This window comes from Prionailurus viverrinus, chromosome A1 (genome assembly GCF_022837055.1).
Source record: "Prionailurus viverrinus isolate Anna chromosome A1, UM_Priviv_1.0, whole genome shotgun sequence".
Lineage (NCBI taxonomy): Eukaryota > Metazoa > Chordata > Mammalia > Carnivora > Felidae > Prionailurus > Prionailurus viverrinus.
In genome coordinates, this window is record NC_062561.1 from 111,059,896 (window position 1) to 111,085,411 (window position 25,516).

The 25,516-nt window shown below is 44.3% G+C and overlaps 1 protein-coding gene across 5 annotated transcripts in view; it reads right to left on the minus strand.

The window, feature by feature from the left end:
• The window catches only part of FSTL4 (follistatin like 4), a 651,440-nt gene that overhangs the window by 427,807 nt on the left and 198,117 nt on the right, over positions 1-25,516 (minus strand). For 2 of the 5 annotated variants that reach the window (XM_047857180.1, XM_047859176.1), the window contains one exon: positions 10,771-10,931. The exons of 2 other annotated variants lie outside the window; for them this stretch is intronic. The gene's annotated coding sequence lies outside the window, so the exon portion shown is untranslated. Of the gene's footprint in view, positions 1-10,770; positions 10,932-14,488; positions 14,550-25,516 lie in introns of those variants that run through there. One more of the 5 variants, XM_047860624.1, reaches the window with a different exon arrangement.

Genomic DNA, 25,516 nt, shown 5'->3' on the forward strand with positions numbered 1-25,516 from the left:
AGGCACCCCAAGAACTTAGCGTTATATATACATATACACATGAATATACATGGTTTATATATAATCAATATGTAATATATATTACATATATTGCCTCTACTTGGTATTTTATTGATCTATTTTATTCTTTTAAAAAAAACATAGGAAGGAGATCATGGACATCTTACTGCCATCCCATGTGTTCTTTAGGTCAAAATTGGAGTGGAAAGCAGCCCCCTGCTATTTCACATATGAAGGTAGTTAAGAAGTAAGAATACATTGGTTTTAGGAGGCCTCAATGATAAGTCATAGGCATGATGTACTCTGAGGATCAGAATTCCGCAAGGGGATGAAATAACTAAAACTCAACAGGACTCCTACGGTCAGAGAGGACAAGATGATCTCTAGACAGTACTGTGTTTGTATGCTTGATAATGGTGATTTTTAAGTGAAATAATCCAACTGTTTCCACAACAAATCTGGAAAAGACACATCCCTGTTGTTCATATATGGAAACGTGTGGATTTGGAATTCTACCAGCTCCTTAAAATTTCCTTGACTCCTCCCTCCTAAATTTGCAAAACCAGTGAAAGTACCACCATTCCTTATTCCCCCAACAAAATCCAAGGGAGTACAATTGAAGTTACATGGTGAGAGAAGAAAAAGCCCTACTGTGGGCATGAATGACCGTGTGTGAGGGTAGGAGGCAGTAAACTCCTGCAGTCCAGTGCCAGCTCTTAGTGCATGGCACCATGTGGGCAGGGCCTCTCTCTTGTCCACCACTGAGTCCCCAGGACCCACATTAGCACTTGGCTCATCACAGTTCCTCAATAAATAAGTGTTGAATGAATGAATGAATGAATGAATGAATAAACAACTTAGACTGTTGGTACAAATGACCACTTTATAGAAGATATTTACTGAGTCCTGGTGATATGCAAGATAAGATTCAGACCCTAAGACTCAGAAGCCCCAGAACAGAAACCGAAGCTCAAATTGCTTACCCGGTAAAACATCAGGGGAACGCTCAGCAGCCTGAGCACTCCATGAATGGGACAGGCCATAAGGGTTGTGGGAGTTCAAAAGATATGCCTTGGCCCTAAGTGGTCAGGAAGGCGAAGCTGTGGGCTCCTCAAGGACACAGACAAAGTCTTTACATTTCTAAACTCCCAATGTCCAGTGCAGGGTCTGGTTCAAAGCAATCACTCAGTAAAGGCTTACTGAATGGCAAAAAGAATGAAACCACCTGGCTCTTCTACTGGCAAGCTATGCAACCTGAGACAAGGCATCTAACTACGCTGTGCCTCAGTTTCCTTTTCTACAGAACAAGAACAATAGGAGAACCTACCATTTAGGATTGCTCTGAGAATTAAATGAATTCATATATGTATTCATTTAGTGCAAAGCAAGCACTATGTAAGTATTGGCTGCTACCACTATTATTATTACTATGCAGAAATGAATGCACAGTCTTGAATAGGATCTTGGAGAGGATGGTGATAGATGGACTATGGGGGGACTGGAACCAGCAAAAGCAAATATGCAAAAACAGGAATAAAAATTTCTGTTATTTATTGAATACCAACTGAATACCAGCACTTAATTCCCTTAACAGCTGCATGAGGAAAATACTGTAATTATCCAGAAACTGAGGCTTAGAGAGAGGCTAAGCGACTTGCTCACAGTTGCACAGCTGGTAATGAGTACAGCTGGATCTACTGTTCAACTGGAATGGAAGCGTGAGTAGAAAGGCAGCAAAAAGCAAAGGCTAGAAGATGGATAGCAGCTGGAGTGTGGCAGGGGAGTTTGGGCTTTATGCTATAGAAGAGCAGCAGTGACAAGATGAAAGCCAGCCCTTGGAAGATGGCCCCATTAATGATGTGACAGGTCAGAATGGACTTGACGTCTTACCTCCTCCAGCTACAAGCTCGTTTCTCGATTCTCTGTCCCATGCCTGCACTGGCCCCAAACAGTCTTTTGATCCTCATTACTCCTCTGAAACTGCTCATGTACGGTCACGCACAACCTCCAAGTGGCCACATCTAGGGGAAAATTCTCCATCCTCATCTTATCTGACTTGCTTATTCACTCAACAATGTTCTTTTGTGAGCAGCTGCTAGGGGCCAGGTCCTACTTCAGGGGCTGGAGATCAAGCATAGAATAGAACATAATAAGGTCCCTGTGCACATGAACTTGCAGTCCAGTGATCAGCCTATCGCTTCCTGTGTTAGCAATGTTTCCTCCACCCACCTTCTGAGATATCACTCTCCCTGGGCTTCTTTCTCCCTGGTACCCTGGTCATTCCTGCTCAGTCTGCTATGCTGGTTCCTGTTATATCTCCTTCCCCTAAATGTTGACAAACTCTGGCTCCTAGATCTGGGATCTCTTCTCTGTCTTCACTCACTATGTTGTTGTAGAGTGCTTTCACTCCATGGCCTTCATCCCCTGGTATGAGATGAAAGCTCAGACTTGTGTCTCCAGCCCAGACTTCTCTCCTGAGCTGCAGCATCCAACTTCCCTGAGCATCTCCTCCTGAAGAGCTAACAGGCATCTCAGACTTAGGGGGTTCAAGCCTGAATTCCTGGCCTGGATACCCCCAAAGCTGCACCACATAATATTTTTCAGATCAGCTGGTGAAGAGAAGCTCCATCTTTCCAGTGGCTCAGTCCAAGCCCTAATGCCATCCTCACTCTTCCCTTCCCTCACATCTCAATCCAATCTACCAGCCAATCTTCTCAGCTCCTCTTACCCCAAACCAGACAGCTTGTCACTGCCTTTGCAGCCATGCCCCCATTGTTGCCAGCCACCATCAACGCAGCTGCATCACTGAGCTCCTGCTCCATCCACCCACCCAGGACTATTCTCATAACAGAATTCAGAGTTGTCCTCTCCAACATCACTTGGACTATGTCATTCCCCTTCCTCACCCCTCTCCTGGAGACTTCTAATTTCACCCCAAGGAAAATCCCAAGTCCTCACAAGGGTCTATAAGACCCTCCACAATGAAGCTTTACATTGCTCTGACTTGTGGCCTCCTCTCTCCCCCTTCCATACTCTGTTATAGCCACACTGGCCTCATGGTGACTCCTGCAGGCTCCAGACCCCTCCTGCCTGAGAATGCTCTTCCCTCAGACACCCACTGAGTTAACTCCATTCTCTGCAAAGCTCTGCCACTCCACAAGGCCTTTCCTGACAAGCCTACTTAAAACCTCCACTCCTCCCCATCCTACTATGGCCTGTCTCCTTTCCCTACTTTATTCTTTTCCCATGATACTTATTTTCTTCCAACCATCTCTATAGTTTGCTTTTGTTGATCTCTTCCAGCTGGAATATAAGCTCCATTAAAGCTGGACTTTTATATATTTAGTTGATTACTGTGTCCTCAATCCTGATGTGAGTGTGGCAATAGATCCATAAGTATATATTGATTGGATAATTTAATACATGAATGAGGACATTCAGATTCAGAGAGGGGAGGGTCTGTGGATAGCCCATCAGGTTCTCCCCAACCCCAAGTGAACAGAAAAGATGCATGAAGCTCATAGGGTAACCCGGGAGGACACTGGAAGGTCGCAACAACCCTAGCCCCTTCCGTGAGAGGGGTCCTCACCCTGTCCTCAGAGCCTGCCTTGCTTCCAAAGCAAACTCAGAGCTCTAAGGCAAGTTGGAGAGTTCCAGGCAGGGCAGCATCTCTTGGAGAAGGGGAGGGCCTCTTAAGGGCAGGGAAGGGCAATGCACAGGAGGAGCCCACATGGAATGGAACTTGCAGCCAGGCCTTTCTTAGGGGGAGTTCCTTCTCCCTCTACACTACCTCTCACAGCTCAGCCTCAGGTGGGCCCACAACAAGGGGAACACACAAGCTTTCATCTACTATCCCTGTGCTACAAGTCCAGGACCGAGCCTGGGTGGGAGACAAATGGCCATCCCCAGCCACAGTTATTTCCCAGAAATGCAGAAGGATCAGCACCAGGGACAGGGACATTCCCCAGCCCCATTCTCCTTGCCCAGACTCTGTGAACCAGTGTAAAGAGTAGAACTGACTTTTTCGAAGAAGGACTCTGCACTCATTCTGATTAACATTAAAATGCAAGCCCCATTCACATCCACCACAGGTACGTTAAGCAAACACAAAAGTGACAACAGGCACAGCACAATGACAGAGGAGCCTATGGTTTTCATGGTGACAAGGTGCGCCTTGCCCACATGCCATCGTTAAGGCTTTTCACTCTGATGATGCGTGAAATTATCCACCCTGACGGAGCGGCGCCTACTTTCATGCCAACTAGCAACATGGCATCCTTTCATTATCCCCTTGGTCACACACCCACCTGGAGGGGTGTGATTAATGCGAATCTCATAAAACCTGGGGGAACAGGCCATCCCTGGTGCCCTATAAGAGTGAAATTGCCATTCATATCCACATAAATCACCATGTGTCAATCCCTGCTTCCTCACTGTCACACCTTGGTGAGCCACCCCATGGTCTCCAAGATGTGACACGGTTTCTAGGACAGCAGAATCTGCTGCTCTCAGGGACACCTTATACCTAACTTCAAGGCAAGGTCAGAGTTTAGCTATGATTATCCCAGCGCCCTCCTGGCTCTGGGACTTCCTAACACGGCACGGAAAGGAGTGGGGTGTTTACAACAGAGGAAATGCTAAACGTGGAGAGCAATGGCCTGACTCATTTCACAGCTGTAGTCTTTTCTGATTTGTTCGTAACTTTCTACACTACTGCTTCCAATTTGATACTGTCTGGACCGAGGATGACAATAAGAATGGGATAACAGATGACGAGCTCAAAATACGGAGCACAATATAGTCACCCTGCACGTATGTACAATCAATATGTCACTTGCAAGAAGGAGCCATTGGCCGCTGGGCAAAGTTGGGAATGTAAAATGTCACAGAATTCAAGATGCATTTCTTATGTACTTAGGAGCCGTCACCTTAGCTGCCTTGCTGCTCTGGAAGGGAAACAGGCTTAATGTTTCATAATCAGTTACCGTAGACAAATGAATTAAAAGTCCACAAAGAGTGCTGGAAGGACTCTTCCAAGTGACTCCTTGTGCTTTGCATGGCAGAGGTGCTCTGTACTGTGTGGTACCCGTTGTGCACTGCACAACTCCATGGGCACAATTTCCCTAGAGAACAGTGTGAAAAAGCACCTCCTGGAGCCATGGGATCATTACTGTACAACCATAAGCAATAACCCTGTGGTCTTTGAGCAACCTGGAGTCAATATTCCTAAGAGCTTATGGGAGCATCACAGAGATGGATCACAAAGACCCCACACACAGTGCTCTTTTTGACAGACTGGAAAATCCATGCATAGACCTATGAATTGCTAGTACAGTTAACTTTCCGTTACCAGCCTTAGAAGGGCAAGGGGCCACTCCATTTATTCAAAACATTCTGGTTATAATAACTAACAATTATAATAATATCTAACTTCTACTATATAAAAATATGCAGGTTTTAATCATTTTATTATTTGATTATCATTAAAACCCCCCAAACTTGACAACTCCTCTAAATATGACCTATCTGTGTTGAGAGCCACTTCAATAAGCTTTTAGGAAGACAGTGTTATACAGTATATCAAAAAATAAGATTTTAAATATCCTGTGACCGGGGCTTCTAAACCTGAGAATTAACCCTATAAAAATAAGTCAAAGTATAAAAATACACTTGCGTGTGTGTGTGTGTGTGTGTGTGTGTGTGTGTAGGTACACACATATATACAAAGATGTTTATTGTAGTATGGCTTTTAATTTTTAAATTTTTAGAATTTTATTTATTTTTGAGAGAGACAGAGCATAAGTGGGGGAGGAGCGAGAGAAAGGGAGACCCAGAATCCAAAGCCGGCTCCAGGCTCTGACCTGTCAGCACACAGTCCGATGCAGGGGTCAAACCCACAGACCATGAGATCGTGGCTTGAGCTGAAGTCGGACACTTAACTGACTGAGCCACCCAGGTGTCCCTGGCTTTTAATTTTCAATAGCAAGATAAAGGAAATTATTTGAATGTATGTTAAGGGGGTTGCTGAATGAATTATAGTATATGCATAAAATGAAATACCATGAAGCATTTAAAATCATGCACAACAGCTACGAGTACTTATAGAAGCCTCTCTCTCTCTCTCTCTCTCTCTCTCTCTCAATCTCTCTCTCTCTCTCTCTCTCTTTCTCTCTCTCTCTCTGCATTCACAGCTGCTTCCCATCCTACTAATGTTTGGGGAATTAACTGTGTTAGGATACCCTCTCCCCAGGATAGTAGCCAGAAGTCCCACCTCCCAGCCTCCTTTGCAGCCAGGACTCAGGTATGTAACCTGTTCTGCCAATGAGCTGCAACACACAACAGTTCAAGAAGGAAATGCGGAAGCAGGCTCAGAGATGGGCAGCATTTTACTGGTGAGGAGCATGGTGGAGCTGGCCTGCCTTAGAACCTGTAAGGTTGAGTTTCTGACATAAAAGTAGTATCATGGCTAGTGGCAGGGATGATTCCAGCTAGGATGCAGTCCCAGGAGGGCCAACTGCAGCACCTAGGGCTTCCTGGAGGCATTTTCTTATCAGGGCAGTTGTGCAGCGTGGGTCTGGCTGTAGTTCCTCGAAGCAGAGCTCCGAACACAGTTCTTTGACCCCAACATGTCTGCAAGATGCCTGATCTGCTTCCATTAAGCTCCTTTCTTCTTAAGGAGCAGAATTAGCCCGCACTGACTGGAAAGACATCTAGGATATAGGTATCCTTGACTTCACAATTTCAACTTGCGAACAGACCACACTTCTGAATACCACACATGGGGACCCCGTAAGTCGCCACTCTGGTGCTGCATTTGGGCCTTCAGAACTCAACAGAAGGAGGTACACTCAAGGGCTGCAGGGTGGCACTGACTGCCAGCCCTCAATCCAGGTTAAAGAGCATGGCCAGGCAGGTTTGTACAATTATCCTTTAATGTTTTATCACATCATGCCCTTGTTGCCTTATAAAAGTGAATAGGAAGAGAAATTAAAATGTTGATATTTACAACAAGAAGACAAGGTTTTAGAGGCTTAATAAAATTGAAACAAATCACTGGGGCACTACAAGGAGAAAGTCTTTAGCCTTGATTTGTTACTCATCGGACTTATGCTTGTGGACTTTGCGCTCACCTGCAAAGTAGAAGAACAAATAGTGAAAATATGAACAAGATGGCAGAATAATTGAGAGCTGTGAGATACCAATCACCTTAGAAAATGTATGTCAATTATTCACTTTTGCATATTTAACTTGTGAGCATCATTTCAGAAATGTATTCTGAAAAAATATGTAAAAGCAAGAGACGGTTCATACATTCTAAGGTAGAATAAGTAGGATACAGGAAGGTAGCTGTAGGTTTGACCCCAGCTTTCAAGCATACATATATGTGTGTATGTGATGCAGATATTAAAAACTTTGGACGTGGGGGGTGCCTGGGTAGCTCACTCAGTTAAGTGTCTGACTCTTGGTTTTGGCTCAGGTCATGATTTTATGGTTCATGACCTTGAGCCCCAGGTCAGGCTCTGCGCTGACAGTACAGAGCCTGCTTGGGATTCATTCTCTCTCTCTCTCTCTCTCTCTCTCTCTCTCTCTCTCTCTCTCTCAAAAACAATTTTTAAAAAATTTTTTAAAAATTAGGGGCGCCTGGGTGGCACAGTCGGTTGGGCGTCCGACTTCAGCCAGGTCACGATCTCGCGGTCTGTGAGTTCGAGCCCCGCGTCAGGCTCTGGGCTGATGGCTCGGATCCTGGAGTCTGCTTCCGATTCTGTGTCTCCCTCTCTCTCTGCCCCTCCCCCATTCATGCTCTGTCTCTCTCTGTCCCCCAAAAAATAAATAAACGTTGAAAAAAAAATTAAAAAAAAAAATTGGACATACACTCTGCCAGTGCTGAAAAGCCAGCTCTGTGGGTTGAGATGGTAAAGGAATCTCATTGACTATTCCACATAGCCTTGAATTGTTTGAAATTCAAACAATTCTTGTTTCAATGAGAAGTTTTACTTACTATTATAACCACCAAACTTTAAAGGTATTTCTACGATCAAGAAAAAGTATGATGGTTCTTCAGAGCTTTTCTGGACCTGGGGCCATTGTGTCTTAATCAGGAGACCTCTGTTCTGTCCTGGACGTTCCTTCAGGCCTTGTGTTCACCAGGCCACCCTTGTGGGGCTTCTGTCTTGACTCCCCAAACTGGGGGCTTGGCACACACTATCACGGTGGCCCTCTGGAGTTCTTTACAATGGACAGAGGGCTCAACCCACAATCCGGGGCAGAGCGGCTTGCCCGGTGGAAGGCGTCCCTCCCAGAGCTGTCAATAGACACAAGAACTACGCCCTGTCTTAAGAGAAACTGCTCGATGATGTAGTACAGCATGAACAAGACTAATTGATTGTCCTGTTTAATAAAGTGAGATCCTACCCCAGAGGCAGCACAGGCCACAGAGCTCACAAGGATCAGAGAGAAAACAGAGTGAAGCTGGCCTTACCTCATGCTTAGCAGGAGGGAGGCGAGAGCCTGGCAGGCAATTCAGGAAGACACAAAACAGCATGCAGAGAAGACCCAAGGACACAACAAAGCTTTTCTAACTCTAGCACTTTACGGGGAGACAACTCATCCTTTCTCACATTTCCAATGCTCATTTTATTCTGCCAGTAAATAAAAAAAAAAAAAGAAATTCCTTAAATGCAACTTATCAAACTGAAAGGACAGTGGGAGAAAGGGCAAGGGTGTCGTACTTTGTCAATTGTGTCACTCCCAGGGCCACAGGGATGTTCTTTGCTAGGAGATGGAGCGTGCATTCGGCTCGGTGCCAGGCTGTTCCGGGGAGACACCTCATCTATGCTTTCAGCTGGAGTGGCTCTTTGGTCACTCAAGTTCTGGCTCGCTGAGAAAGATCATTCTAGTTCTCATCCTCTCCTTTGCTCCAAGATGCAAGTTAAAAGTTACGGTTTTCTCTTTCTTTATAATCCTGTAGCAGGGACAGGGATTGACCCGATGAAACCCACAGTGGAATGAAAATTCCTGCCTGCCTACTAGTGGAATGAAGCCCCCTGCCTGCCTACTAGTATCGCCTCGGTGGGCTTCAGCCCCTGCTCTCCACAAGCCTCTCCCTCTGCCACTGTTCAGCATCTGCATCCTCCAGAGCCTTTGCAAAGCTGGCTTGGTGGCTGGGCTTTTCCTATCCCCAACATTCAAAGGGAAGACAACAGTAGTGCCACTGTTAGAACCACTGAGGTAGACTCCCTGCCTACATGGAAGTGGCAATAGGAGGGGAAGGAGGAAAGGAGAGATCAACCCCACATTTCTTATTTACTGCTCACTTGTATTAGAGCAGGTGACAGCCCCTTCTTCCCCCTGCTTCTCTGATCCCAGACTTGTTACTGGTGACCTGCTTTATTTGTTATTTTCCACTTGCTTCTCACCCAGGCCCAGGCCCTGTCTTCTTCCCAGCTCTGTGCCCCAGGAGGCTGACCTCTATGAGCCATGGGCAGCACCTACCAGTTCCCTTGTCCTCTGGCTCTGGTTGGGTTCTGCCCATGCAAAGCACCAGTAGAGAGAGGTTGGGTCTTTCTCTACTCCCTCCCTGCTTTTACATCATCTCTCCACGACCATAGCTCCTCCTCCATAGCTTAGCTCTCATGGGGCTCTGTCAACATTACATCCTCCCCCTTTCCCTTTGGTCCTAAAGGTGGTAATAGCTTCCCACTGGTGACCTCACCACCCCTGTTTCTCCCCTTCACCTTTTCCATGCCAATATCAGTAGTCTTCTCATTAAAACCTCTTCTTTTGATCCATCTGGGTGAAATCTGTTTCCTTTCAAGATCCTAACTGATATATCGGCTTTCTTTTTGCATTAGGGAGTCTGTTTTTTCCTCCTCCATGGGAGATGCAGAGGGTCTCTGAACAAAGAGAAGGCCAGAGAGATACCACTGGTGCTGGGATGATGGGCGAAACACACACCTGAGGTGTGGGCAAATGCTAATGCAGCAGGCTGAGCACCCACTTGGAAAGGACACCTTTTGCCTTTAGGCAAATATGTCGAATCACAGGTGAGGGTCGATGAGGCAAACTGGCTCGCTTCTCTGATCACAGAAGCCCTGGCTGTTATGATTTATTCATTCATTCAACATTTTTTGGAGCACCTACCAGGTACCAGGCACTTCACTAGGTACAGTGAGCTGACTTGCGGCCAATGAAAAGATAACTCCACGTCCAAATCCCCAAAACTTGTCAATATGACTTTAAAAGGCAAAAGAGGTGACTAACAATTTTGAGAGGAGGAGTTTATCCTGAATGATCTGGGTGGGTTTTAAATACAATAATAAGTGTCTGTAAAAGAGTGAGGGACAGGGGAGATTTGACAGAAAGAAGAGGGGAAAGTAATGTGACCGTGGGGGCAGAGCCTGGATACAGGTACAAGCCAACGAGTGCCTGGAGCCACCAAAAGCTGGATGAGGCAAGGAAGGATCCTCACTAGAGCCCTGGAAGGGAGCCTGGCCCTGCTGACATCTTGATTTTGGACTTAAGATCTTCAGAGCTGTGTGAAGACAAATTCCTGCTGTTTTAAGCCACCCAGTTTACAGTACTTTGTCATGGCAGCTCTAGGAAACTCATACACTAGGTTCTGAGGATGCAGCAGTAATCAACACATACATAGTCCCTATACTTTGACTATATAGTCTAGGGGAACAAACAGGTAATGAAAAACTAAACAAAGAGAAATCATTACAAACTGTAATGTGTTCAGTCATGTACTTAGAGGAAAATGTACAGTACCTTATTTAGATTGGTGGTCAGGGCAAGCATCTTTGAGAGGTGACCTTTGAGCTTAGACTTGAAGGATGAGAGGTAGCCAGACAAAGTAAGCTCTCAGGGAAGAGTGTCCAGGCAGAGGAGACAAACGAACGGCCCAGAGGTGGGGAATAGACTCGCATGTTCTAGAAAAACAAAGAAGTCAAGTGTCACTGGAATGAGGTCAGAGGGGTAAGGAGGGCCAGGACACACAGACTTAGGGGCCATAGTAAGGTCTTGGCATTTTATTCTGTGGTGAAAAGGCATCTGGTGGTTGAGGCTGGAAAGCTGTGAGACAATTTAAGGTTCTATGTCAATCCCGTCTGTTATTGGTGAGAAATAGCTTGGAGGGGGATCTAGGAAGACCAGGGTAGCCAGTTAATAGACCACTGCGGTCTTCTAGATAAGCAATGAAGATGGGCTATGGTGACCCTTCAGAGATGGAGAGAAAAAGATGGACTGAACACATTTGGGAGATAGAACTGTGGAGAATCGATGGATGTGGTGTATGAGAGAAAGACATTAGTGAATGACAATGCCAAGATATTGAGTAACCAGGTGGATGCAGTACCATTTACTGAGATGAGAAGATGGACATGGTGAGGAAGACAATAGCACAGAGAGGAATCTGGAAATGTCCTCCTACATCCTTTATCATGTCAATAAAGTCTTTCCAGATATGGAAACCTAACCCAATTTCAGTTGTTTTAGGGACCCAAGGAAAAGTACTCCAGCTCCTACGAATGGGGTAGTGGAACCACTGGACACCTAGATCTAACCCCCAACACCACACACACCATTACACAACAATGCACACAGAAAACCTGCAGAAGCAGGGAAGGGGGTCTTCTAAAGGAGATGCTTGTCCTGTAGCTCATGTGGCATCAAGAGTCTCCTGTAATTGGAGGCTTCCACTGAGTGGGATCTAATTTGTTAACATCTATACCCCACCCAGTTGGCTCTACCATCTGCTCACCATGGGCTTAACTCTGGTGGAGGCACCATGAGAAGGTATGGGGGAGACAGTGTTTGAGAAACAGATCCTGAATACCTGAACAATCCGCTACTTACCAAACAGTCTATGTTTTATGACAATGCCACCTCAGTATGTTGAGTTCTGCAGGTTAACTACCACTCCCAACATCCCTCACCCCATAAGTATTCTGAGAAAGTGACCCCAGAAAAGGGTAGAATGTCCACTGGTCTAAACATTCCTCAACTACTTATTTACCTTCCAGGGAGCAGAGATAAAGAAACCTGTGATAACCGAGCACACACAGGACCTATAAGACAAGTGAAGGCTTATGTTGAAATCCTAGATGGTTGTCTTTCTGGAGAAGATTTCTGAAAAATCACCTCCTACATCCATAGGTCATTTCTTTATTCCTTTCTAGGTTATAGCACAAAGCTAAGAACCAAGAAGAGGCAAACATGCATGCATAGCCTTGTGCCAAAGGTCAAACTTTTATGCACATTTCTCTTCAGAAATCCTGAAATCCATTTACTCTAGCCTCATTCTGCCCTCTTTAGTGTTTATTTAATCTCTTATTTTAAGGCCATATCCAATTCTAACATTCTTGATAATCTGATTTTCCAATTCATAAGAAATAGGCAGCAGTAGCCATGAAGGAATGAGGGGTAATTCTAGAACCGGGTACATGCCAATGAGTGGCAGCTAAAAGCAAGAGAGTAAAGGAGATGGTAAGTAGAAATTAAAAAAGAATAAATAAGAATTGAAAAACTTGGGGGCCAAGGAGTGCCAGGGCAAACATTCCCATGTAATTCAGTAGCCCTAGGGAGTTGCTGTGTGGTTTAATAATTGGTGGTCCCCACTTCTGGGCAAAACATTGTCAGGACCCAACTTTTCCAAGGTGATCAATTCCTTTCTGGGCTAACACCCTCCCCCCATCCCTCCAAAAGAAGGATCACATATCAACTCAATAAAGTAGGTACTGATCTACCACATATGGTATATCCAGTACAATTCTTTTTTTTTTTTTAAGTAGTTCTTTTTTCCTTTTTTTTTAATGTTTATTTTTGAGAGAGAGAGAGAGACAGAATATGACTGGGGGAGGGACAGAGAGAGAGGGAGACAGAGAATGCAAAGCAGGCTCCAGGCTCTGAGCTGTCAGCACAGACCCTGACGCAGGGCTTGAACCCACTAACCATGAGATCATGACCTGAGCCAAAGTCGGATGCTTAATCGACTGAGTCACCCAGGTGCCCCCCTCCCAGTACAATTCTAAGGAAGAAGCTAAGCACGGTTGCCTCCTGAGTCACAGGATTCTCATTAGCCTCATGTCCTCTGGCCTCAAAGGGTTTGCTAGGCACTAACATTGTAGGCCACAGAAAGGAACTCAGCACTCACTTTTAAAAATTAGAAACAAAAATCCCCACTCTGGCTATTTAACACTGATAATCAGACTGTATTCCAATCAATACATTAGATAAACTCAAATGTGACAAAGACACGACCAATTAGAAGACGTGCCCACAGGGGTGCCTGGGTGGCTCAGTCGGTTAAGCGGCTGACTTCGGCTCAGGTCATAATCTCGCAGTCCGTGAGTTCGAGCCCTGCTTCGGGCTCTGTGCTGACAGCTCAGAGCCTGGAGCCTGTTTCGGATTCTGTGTCTCCCTCTCTCTGACCCTCCCCTGTTCATGCTCTGTCTCTCCCTGTCTCAAAAATAAATAAAAACGTTAAAAAAATTAAAAAAAAAAAGAAGACGTGCCCACAGCTATCATGGCAAGAATGGGCACCTTGCCCACATCTCATCTTTTAGGTGTTTCATTTTGATTATAAAATTATCCACAGTCCACGCCTGGAGTGGGTTCATATATCCAGAAATTACCCTGTACATACATGCTCACTCCCTGTGAGTGTCAAGTACGCTGCCTTAGGCTTTACCCAAAACAAGACGCCCCCATACACATGCACGGTCATACCCCCAAGCATATGAGGGTTGAGTCAAGGCGTGGGTTGTTAGTGCAAAAGGGCCTTTAGCGGTGATGGAGCTCAGCCTCCTCCTTCTGTGGGTGGGAAACTAAGGTGAAGGGAGTGACAGGAATTCTAAAATCCCCTCCAGTTCAAACATCTCATCATCCTGACTCACAGACTTCTATAGATCACACAGTGTTTTGTCCCTGTGACCCTGTCTGTTCAGTAGACAGACTTTCTGAGGGGAAGCTCACGCAGCAAGGCAGCCCAGCCAAGTCGGAAGTCTCCACAGAAACCCAAACTCTTTGGGTTATAAGCCCACACCCCTGTTTGAACAGTGGCCTGGGAAACTCTCTTTCTCAGGAAAGGATCCCTCCCTGCTCCAACTCAGGCCCCTGCCTAGAATCTTCTCTCTCCTGCTGAGGATTAACTGTTCTGCATCTTGGGCAGGAAATGAGTTCTTCGCTGTTTATTGTGGTCAAATCCTAAAATGAAGTCGATACAGCAGTAAAGGCTGAATACGTTGATGTCTCTTTACTAATTCATGAGACACTTTACAGTCCCCCACTGTCTGCGCTAAGATGGATGGAAACTGAAAAAGAAGCCCAAGTTAAATTATGTCTTTGATAACTTCTGCTTAACTGGCCTGTCAAGGGACCAAGAAGATTAAACATTTGTGATTTATTCCCATGTTAATCTCAACAGGCGCCAGCACGGCGCATGCACACCCACGCACACGCATGCAACTGATGAGAGACCTCCCCAGACCTCATTTCAGATGCGACCCCCACACTCAGCAGCGGCGTGAAATCGGAGAAAGGTCAGTGCTGATAGGCCATAACCGAAGGCTCATTATTTCTTGTTTACTCCTTCATGCCTTCATTCACGTGCTCATTCAACCTCTCCTCATCTGCTTCTGCACTTGCGAAAAAGAGTCTTGCCTGGGCAGGAAGAAGGTTGGGGTGGGGGGCGGGGGAGCTCAACTGACTCGTTTCTAGGCAAACAGTCGATTCCTAACAGCCCCCACTGCTCTGCCTCTCCCAGGCCAAGTGGCCTTACCCAGCCTGTTCCTAACTCTAGGCTCTCTTTCCCTTTGAGTAAACGGTGTGCTTGATAATCATAGCAGCCACCAGTGACTGAGACTTACAACATAGTGAATCCTTTAGGGCCCTTAACTTATTTAATCCTCACGACAGCCCTCTGGAGTACAATTCTTTTGCTTTTTTTACATACTAGAATTGGGAGGCTCAAAGAAGTTACCTACCAGAAGACACCAGGCTACAAAATAGAGATTTGAAGTCAAGGTGGCCAGACTTCAGCGCTCATATCCTGAACCACCACCACCACCCCCCAACCCCTGGGGACAGTCCTCATGCACTGGCACCCTGGCCAGTGATTCTACCTGTCTCTGGACTGCTCTGGGTCACCAGTGGTCACAGCCTATATCCCCAGAGGTTTTCCAAGGTTGGTGCTTCTGAGTGAAGTCTTCTTGCTCTCTTTCCTCCTGGACCTCTGCAGATGGGGCTGGTCCTATGAAAGGGATTTCCCCTAACCTGCCTTGCAGGCCTCCCAGAGCTGAGTGCAGAGCCATGGGGATTCCAGGCAAAGGACAGAAAAGAAGAGAAAAATGGCAAACACCCTGAGGCAGAGTTCCTAGGACTAGTGCAAAGGAAGGCACAGAGAAGGCAGGTCTCAGGCCCTTCCCAGGGGGTACACAGTCCTCAGGGCTGCCCTGGCCCCATCTAGATCTTCAGAAAGAACCGTCTGGTGTTCTCTCTAGAGGGAGAAGTCCAGAAGGCTTCTCTCTGGACACATGGTGATCCCACTCCCTTCCACTGCTTCAACCTCTTCCATGCCATAACAGACCCACAAATTTACATCTCTACATGTCACCTCAGTCTTAAGCTGCAGACCGTATTTCTTCCCTCACCAGGTGACCCACAGACTTCAAAGCCAACACAGTTCCAACTAGATTCAGCATCTCTTTCCCACACCCGTTTCCTCCTATGTGTGTTATGGATCTACATGTAATCTAGAAGCAGGCTTCAGACCCCAGAATCTCCCTTCTTTCCTCCCTCAACTATCAGGCCCACCTCTTCCTCCCAACAACTGCTACCTGTGTTCAGGAATCAGCATTTCCTTTATCTTCACCTCTAATCTGACTTAGACTAAGGCTGAGCCTCCAACAGGACTCCTGTCTCCACACATACAGCCGAAGTCAAGCCCACAATGCCCACCCCTACTCACAGCACATGATGCTTTTAAAAGCAATTTTCAAACCATTCCATCTTGTTGTCCAGTGAGAGGTACACAGCGGGGGACCCTTCAAGGTCCTTTTAAGAATGGTGTTGATTAAGAGTCACTTACTGCACAAATGTGCCTTGAGTGTCTGCTGTGAGCAGTGTACTAGGAGCTAGGCATAAAGTGGTCAGCTACACAGTGAGTCCCTATGCTTGTGGACTGAGGGCCCTATTGAGGGAGACAGTCACCAAAGAGTGAACAAAGTGAATGGAATATAGTATCAGATAGCAATGTGTTGCTATGAGGATCAAAAGCATTAATCAGCGTGTTTCACGTAGAACATAGCCTGGCATGTAGTAAACACTCAATAAATGGTATCTTGTAAACCCTGAACACCCCAATTGAAATAGCTCTGATCACTTCTCATTTGACAGATGAGAAAATAGAACACAAGAGCCCAAGTTCACCAAGTGAGTAAGCAGAAGGGCCAGGCTTTTAAGCCCCGGCAATCTGATCCCAGGATCCACTCTTCTAACCACTGTGCGATGTCGCTTCTCTAGGAGACCTGTTGGAGTTGGTGCTGTGTTGGTCTGGGTTCTCCCAGAAGCAGAACTGAAACAAAGATTCATGGGCAGACAGTTTAAGAGGTAGTTCCAGGGGCACCAGGATGGCTCAGTCGGTCAAGCATCCGACTTCGGCTCAGGTCATGATCTCATAGTCTATGAGTTCAAGCCCCGCGTCAGGCTCTGTGCTGACAGCTCAGAGCCTGTAGCCTGCTTCAGATTCTGTGTCTCCCTCTCTCTGACCCTCCCCGTTCATGCTGTGTCTCTGTCTCAAAAATAAATAAACATAAAAATTTTTTTTTTTTTAAAAAGAGGCAGTTACAGGAAGGCCTGGTGGGGGGTGGGGGGTAGGAAAGTGAAACAGAGAAGGGAAGGGAGCTTCGCATGGGTGCGTCATCAAGTCAGTTAGCCCTGTGGGTAGATGGAACCTCATCCTGCTGGGGCCTCTGGGATCCAGTGTAAAACACATGCCTCCAAATCTCCTTCCACCCAAAGGGCTGCCAGAGCTACAGTATTCATACACCAACTCCCCTGTCATTGTTGGAGGACTGCTTTCATGGGGGAATTCATTCTCTGGCACGTCTGACTCACCATTTGCACAAGCAGAGGAGAAACCTGTTCTGAGAGAAACTGCCCAGGTAATGAAAGGCAGCTGCTGGCAGGTTGAAGTCAGGCTGTGTGCACAGAAGTGTGGAGGCCCAAGGGGATGTGGCGAAGGCACCAATGGCAGCTGCGAGAGCATTCCAGGGAGAGGGGACACCTGTGTGAAGGCCGCCGGGCAAGAGCCGACTTGGTGTGTGCAAGCAGCAAAGCCATGGAGAGGACTCATCCGGACTGTGTGGTGGGAATAGCAGCCAGAGGGGATGCCATTGGCTAGACCACATAGGGCTGCATAGGTCGTGAAAAGGAGCTGGCATTTTAATCCAAATATGATGGGGATGCCATGGAAGTTTTCATGCAAGAGAGTAAGTTTATGTCTTTAAAAGATCATTCTGGTCACTGGGTGGAAAATAGACGGAGGGCACAAGAACAAAAGAAGGGAGACCAATTAGGAGGCCATGACAGTAGTTCAGATGACAGACAAGTTGGCTTGGACTAGGGTGGCATATTTGTGTGTGTGTGTGTGTGTGTGTGTGTGTGTGTGTGTGTGTACCATAGTATTGTTTTTTTTTTTTTTAATTCTAGTATGGTTAACATACAGTGTTGTATTAGTTCCAGGTGTGCAATATAGTGATTCAAAACTTACATACCACACCCAGCGCTCATCTCAGCATGTGCCCTCCTTCATCTCTATCCCCTGTTTCAACCATCCCCCACCCACCTCCCCTCTGGTAACCATCAGTTTGTTCTCTAGTTTGTCTCTCTTTTTTCCCTATGCTCATTTGTTTTGTTTCTTAAATTCCACATATGAGAGAAATCATATGGTATTTGTCTCTCTCTGACTTATGTCACTTATCAATATACTGTCACAGGGTGGCGTTTTAATCGTGGTTGGATTTGGGCTACAGAGTGAATTTACACTTGATAAGAATTAACAATGGCATGATCGTGGGGTCTGAGTGAAAGAGAAGAGTCATTTATTGAGATGGAAGGGTTAGGGGAGTCACAAGTGCAGAGCAGCAGGTGGAGAATCCAGAAGTCACTTTTGGACATTTAATATTTGAAGCATCTGGGGCGCCTGGGTGGCTCAGTCGGTTAAGCGTCCAACTTCCCTTAGGTCATGATCTCGCGGTCTGTGAGTTCAAGGCCCGTGTCGGGCTCTGTGCTGACAACTCAGAGCCTGGAGCCTGCTTCGGATTCTGTGCCTCCCTCTTTTTCTGCCCCTCCCGGGCTGGCTGGCCCTCTCTCTCTCTCTCTCTCTTTCCCTCCCTCCCTCAGTCTCAAAAATAAAAACGTTAAAAAAATAATAAAAATTTTTGAGGTGTCTGTCACTGGACTGTTGGCCACACGAGTCTGGAGCTCAATGGGGAGTTTGGTTGTTTCAATGTTGTGACCACCCACCTTCCTTTGCCTCTCCACTGCTCCAGGCCTCCGGGAGAGCCCTTCCCGGACACCTTGGGCAGGGTCCGGCATGTATGTGGCCTGAAGGGCTGGCCCGGCCTGGAAGAGGATGGTGGATGCAGAAACACTGTGGGCAGCTGGAACATAGCAAGATAGGAAACTCTGAGCCCAGGTGGTCATGAGAAAAGTTAGCCCCAAGGAGATACTGGGGTGTACCCAGGTTACCACCTTCAATGAATAGACAGGAGTTTTAAATATTTTCTTCTGGTCCTGAGTGCACAAAGTTGAATGAGTCACACAGTTCAGTTCAATCATACAGTTCACACGCTTCACTGTGCAGACTCGTTTCTGGTTTTATTTTTTGATCCTCTCCCCTCGCCTCATATTTCCATATCTCTTCTGCCCTGTGCGTAGGTACGATCTCTAACATATTCATTAATGCCACTAGACATGGGGGTATCCAACAAAACTATATAATGTTGTTTTATATATGTTTGTTGTGATAATTCAAAATGTTACTTCCTTCTCCTTTCCTCAACACTGTGCTAAGCTCTATTTGCACGACCACATAAAAACCTGGTTTATTTTTACCAATTATTGTGTAGTGGGTTTTTTTTAAGAAATAAATGTATAGACTACATTTTCTTATCCATTCTCCTAAAGCAACACTCTTGGGCTGCCTGAAACAACTCCTTCACAAACTATGCTGTAAGAAATACATTAAAAAAATAATAAGTTTTTAGTAGATAGCCTTTAAGATTGGAAATTTTCCTTTTATTCAGATTTTCTCAGATGATGTTATTTTTTTTTCATGAAGAGATGTTGAACTGTCTCAAATGCTTCCCATGCGTCTACTAAAGTGACACGATTTTTCTCCTTTATTCCATTAATACATTAAATCACATTAATAGATTTTCTAAAGCTTTAACTTTCTAGAATTCCTTGGATAAATTTAATTTAAACCATTACCTCTAATTAGCTCACATATTTAGGATTTTCACACCTATGTTTATAGTGCAATTGGCCCATAATTTCTTTTTCCTGAATTGCTTTTATCCAGTTTTGGAATCAAGGTCACAATAATCGGATAAAATTATGTGAACAGTTTTCTCTCTATTCCTATTTTTTTATAGCAACTTTGTAAGAATGGGATTATCTCTTCCTTGAAAGACTGAACATAGCTGTAAAACTATTGGGAGCTGGGGCTTTTTTTGGAAAGGGTGATGAAGATTCCACTTCGGTTTCTTCAAGGGTTACAGTTCTAAGATCTCAGGCCACTTTTAGCATTTTTACATTTTTCTGCAATATTATGTAGCTCATCAGAGCATCCAATTTATTAGCACATAGCTATACACACTTTCACTTATATTTTGTTTATTCACATTTTCTTCCTCCTCTCCCTCTCCTACCAGTCTTGCCGGAGGCTTATCTATTTCATTAGTCTTCCTAAAGAACACTTTGAGTTTTGCTCATTTCCCATTTGTTTTTGTTCTCTAGATTTATTTATTTCTGCCTGCATTCTTATTTAGGTCCTTCCTTCTTGTTTATTTGGTTTTACCTTGTTTCTCTCTTGAATGTGCTAAGTTGAAAGCCCTATTCTGTTTTTGTATTCTTTCCTAACTTCTGCAGTATTTAAAGCTATAAATTTACTTCCAAGTAAATTTTAATATGACCCACAAAATATGATGTGTGGTGTTTTCATTGCCATTCACCTCTAAGTATTTAATAGTTTCTCTTTGATTACTTTTATAGCCCAACGATATTTGGCTGTATTCTTCCTATGTCTAGAGATATAGGACTTTTTCAATTTAGTTGCATCATTGTCAGGAACATTGTGTTGTGTATATGATGTTGATTCCTTTACATTTACTAAAGTAGACTAGGATGTAATCTGTGTCTGTTCCCTGTATATATGAAAGTACTTTTTTCCTTGGGGACAGACTGGATAAACTACATTACTATGATCATCTATCTTTGCCTATTTCTATATGCTTCAACTACTATCATTGGAGAGGATGTATTTAAAATCTTCAACTATGCTTTGGATTTATTCTCATCCTAGATCTATCAGTTGTTGCTTTATGTTTTTTGACCTTATACTGTATAGGACATATATGTTCATGTTCACTGTATTTTTTGATATATTATTTGTTTTATCAATATATAATACCTTTATTTTTCCCCTTGTAATATCTAATGTCTTAAATTATTACTTTGATATTATAATCTTTATCTGGACTTATTTTGGGTAAATTTTTTCTATCCTTTCTGTATATTTTTGGTTTTATCTATCTTATAGCAATATATTGCTTGATTTTATCTTTTTAATTCAATTAGAGAGTCTATACTTTGGTTAATAAGTTTTAACTATTTACATTTATTATAATTTTAACTATATTATATTTATTACAAATATTATAATATTTATTTCTGCCTTTTTTATGCTTCCAATTTTACATACCTGCTTTTTTTCTCCCTTACTTTGTGTATATTCTGCTGGGTGGATGTAATTTTCTTCAGCTGGTGTGAAAATTATACATTTTGTTTTTATTGTCCTAGTAGTTGTTCCTAAGTTGTTAAGAACAATAGCTTCATCCCTTATCAATTTCTTAAGCTATCAGTATGTATGTTTATACTCCAGAAAAAGAATTTCAGAGAAATAGACAAAATCAAACCAAAGACACAGAGAGATCGAAGGGTAAAAGGAAGGGAAGAAATGAAGGAGTAAGAGGTTAGCAAGGAACAGGGAAAAAAAAAAGAGAGAGAGAGAGAGAAACAGATAAAATCCATAAAAAGAATGAGGGTCTGAGGGAATAAAGCCAGGAGTCCTACATACCCAATATGTTCAAATTGAGAGAGCAAGAGAAGCTCCAGGTTTCATTTGTTCCTTGTAAATGAAATGTCTCCAGAACATTTATTTCTTCCCTTGCTTGGGAAAACATTACAGATTATTTCATGATTATTAACTAAGAAGTTACACTGTTCTAGGCCCTCTTTTTTGTTTTAAGTTTACTTATTTATTTTGAGAGAGACAGAATGCAGGAGGGGCAGAGAGAGGGAAAGGGAGAGAATCCCAAGCAGGCTCCACACTGTCAGCGCAGAGACTGATATGGGGCTCAAACTCACAAACTGTGAGATCATGACCTGAGCTGGAACCAAGAGTCAGAGGCTTAACACACTGAGACACCGAGGTGCCCCTAGGCCCTCTTTTATGCTTGAATACAAAGCTGTGAACAAGCAGATGGTCTCCTTGCCCTCCTAGAACTCACAGTCAACATAGATGGTTTAAAGAGTAATGACAAGAGAGCAGGGGAAGACAGAGCACCTCAGGAAAATCCAGCAAGCCAAATCCTTCCATATGAAGTGATGTCTAAGCTGAGGTTGGAAGGATTGAACTCCTTTGCCAGTGGGTGCCAAGAGCAGAGGCTGGCCTTCACTGCTGCCATGCTGCTGGCCACTGGTCTTCTGCATCCTGTGCGTCGAGGTGTGGTCAAGGCCACAGGGCTTGCATTGGCATGGAGCCACTTGCAACAGCCCATTTTCTCAGTACACAAACCCAAAATTCACAAGGTCCCCACCCTGTCCCATCTCCCCAGGCTGTGTCAGTGGGTAAGGGCAAACTGATGTCAATGTGACCACTTGGGTCCCGAGGCCCTCCTACTTCTCCGCTTCACCTGCCTCCATACCTGCTTGCGATCTTAATTTTCTTTATCCCCAATCGCACTCACTAATTTAGACTGATCAAAGGAGGAGTCTGAGGGGGTAAATCTTTGATGGAAAAGAAGGAGCTATTATTGTTTCCGAGGAGCTAAAGCAAATCCAGTGAGGCCCACCTCAAATGCAATCCACACTGGCGTCACTGAACAAACAGGAGCAGAAAAGAATAGGAATGGTAGAGGAGGGTATGAGATGCTGCTTTGGAGATGAGCACCTGTATGCAAACCCTGATTTCATCCTTTACTGTCACTGTGACCTGGGGAACAGCCCTGAAGTTGGCACTATTATTCAAGCCCAACTTGGACATACCAACAAAAAAGGTAGCATCACTGTTTTCTCTGGTGAGAAAACATGCAAAGTGGCTTCCAGCGGATTCCGAACACCTAACCCATACTACTTACTAATCATTTTCTGAAAATCGGTTTGAACAAAATACAAAAAGCTCTAGTTCATAAAGATAACTTTGTGATTAAGTATGTGGATCACAACACATTCTTTAAGGACTCCCGCGTTATCCTGAAGTTGCCATCGCTTGCCTCATTTAAAAATCCAAGATATCTAGTCGCATTCTTATTAACTTGTCCTTGTGTATTCATTCATTTGTTCAACAAATATTTATTGGATGCCTAGCAGACAGGCATTTCACAAAGTAGGCATTCAGTAAATGTTTGTTGAATTTAAAAAATAATTGTATCTCCAGAATCTATGTTGTTTGTTTGATCATATACATATGTTTGATCATATCTATAAAATGCCTTGATTTTTACTTTGATTCACCTATGAAACACATTAGCTGATCTATAGCCAAGAAATATGTACTTTTTGAGGACTGCTTTAGAAAATTTGCATTCCATTAAACTTGCCAGATTTCTCAAAAGGTGGGGAAAAACAAATTCTTCGTAGAGTGCAATGCTATAAACAGATAAGCTCACTAAACAATTATTTACATTCCTAAAACATGAGCATTTCTCTTTTCTATCTAATCCTCAATTTTTACACACCTTACTTTTTCATCTACACTGGGAACACTCAGCAGTGATATTATTTGCCAAATCGTTTCGTGTATTTTTACTCTAAGGCTAATCACTTCTGAGTTTAACAAAGTCAGGTTAGAAACTGAATTTGTACAACTTTTCTCTAGATCAGACAATTTTAGAATACAGACCACCTTTGAAGGCATGTACCATGGAGTTAGAAATATGACAGCCCATTGTCCCTGCTAAAATGCTTCCCTGAAAAAAACGTATAGGTTGACAAGTTTAATTACTCTTGATTTTTATGCCTGCCTTTTTAAAATACTGAAATGTTCGGGCCATGAACACCGTTACCGTTTTAAAGGACAGAGACAGTAGAGAGAGGCAGAAGTTTGGGTTATGTCATTCACTGTCCCAGAGCCCAGGGGAACCCTGCAAGGCCCAGCCAGGAGAGCCTCATGGGATCACCCAGCTCATGCTACCAATGCTCAAGGTACCGGCTGTAGGGGCACGAGGCACTCTCCCACTCTCAACTCAATGGCTTATTTATTTAACTGTATACACTGAGGCGGCCTTGTCACATTGTGCAAAACAAGAATATGAAACCAGACAATTCTTTATGATCATGAGTACATGTAAGCAAAAGATACCCATGGGCATTATGCCGAGTAGGGAAAAAAAGGCAATCTCAAAGGCTTACATACCCTATGATTTCACTGACATAGCACTCTCAAAGTGACAGAATTATGGTGATAGAGACCAGATCAGAGGTTGCCAGGGGTTAGGGTTGGGGGAAGGATGTGACTTCTAGGGGGTAATGTGAGAGCTTCTTTGGTGTGCGGAACAGTGTTGTGCCTGGTTGTGGTAAGTTATTCAATCTACACATGTGATAAAACATGACAGAACTACACACACACACACACACACACACACACACACACACACACACATACATACAGGATTGCCAGTAAAATCCCGGGAAGGTCTGTAACTGAGTTATAAAGGCCAATACCATTTTTCTGGTTTTGACATTGCAGAATGGTAGCATAATTATCACTGGAGGAAGCTGCATGAAGGATGCATGTGAGATATATGCATTAGTTTTACAAATTCTTGTGAGACTTAAACTATTAAAAAAATATTTTTAAAGATATTGATATCCTTGGGGTGCCTGTGTCGCCCAGTTGGCTAAGCATCTGACTCGGTTTCTGCTCAGGTCATGATCTCACAGTTCGTGGGTTCAGGCTCCATGACAGTGGAGCTTGCTTGGGATTCTCTCTCTTTCTTTTGTTCTCTCTCCCTACCTCTCTCAAAATAAGTAAGTAAATGAAAAAAAAAGATATCAATATCCTTCACCAATACCCTTCCATTGGGCCAAGAGAACAGCTTTCCTCACTTGAGAACAGAAATGTTAACACAGGCCTTAGCTGTATTACTGGCAGGAGGAAAGTGGGCTTAGCTGTCACACAGGTGGTGTTAATAGCATGGCCTGCCTTTCTGTCATGCTTGAACAATGGAGAAGTTAGTTCAGAAAGGGGAGTTTGCCAGGAGCTTCACTCTGCAATAGAGAAGTTTAAGCAGTAAAACTGTTCAAGCCTCAAGTACTCTAGCACCTGCTGTGGGTGACAGTCAGCAGGGCAACCAAGGTAAATGTAAGCAGCAGTACTCCCACCAGGGCCTCTAACAGCCCACACAAGCCAGAGAGGCCATCAGAGCTGAGGGGTCTGAAAGCTAGGTTGCATTTCTGAATAAAGCTGGGAGCTCAGCCCGGAGAGAAGGTGTGTGGAGTCATGTGTATGCGTGGGGAGACATAGCCTGGTTGCTGGGAGCAAATATCTGCAGGACTGTTGTGTGGGAAATAGATTAGACTCGCACTATATTAATCCTGAGGGCAGGTCTTATATCTGTAGGTAGAAGTTAGATGAAAGCAGTTTTCAACTCAATATAAAGAATTGTCCAACACACCTGCTTTGACAGGCAATAAGTTCCCAGACACTGGAAATATGTGAGCATAGATCAAATGACCATCTGTTGAGAATCTGTAAGGGGTCCCAATCAAGAGTCCCCCATCCCACTCCGAGAAGATGATACCGACAATGAGGACACTGGAGGTGGGTGACCCTGATCTTTTCATTGAAGTGCAGCTCCCTTTTAATTTTTTAACTTCATTAGTATGTCTCTGCTTTGCTGAGCCCATTAACCCTTCTGTGGTTCATTGTGTCTCCAAATAAATGTCACCTCCCCAGCAGATCTACAGGCATCCTGTTAAGAGAGATACAGCCTCCTCTTTTCCCTCGGCC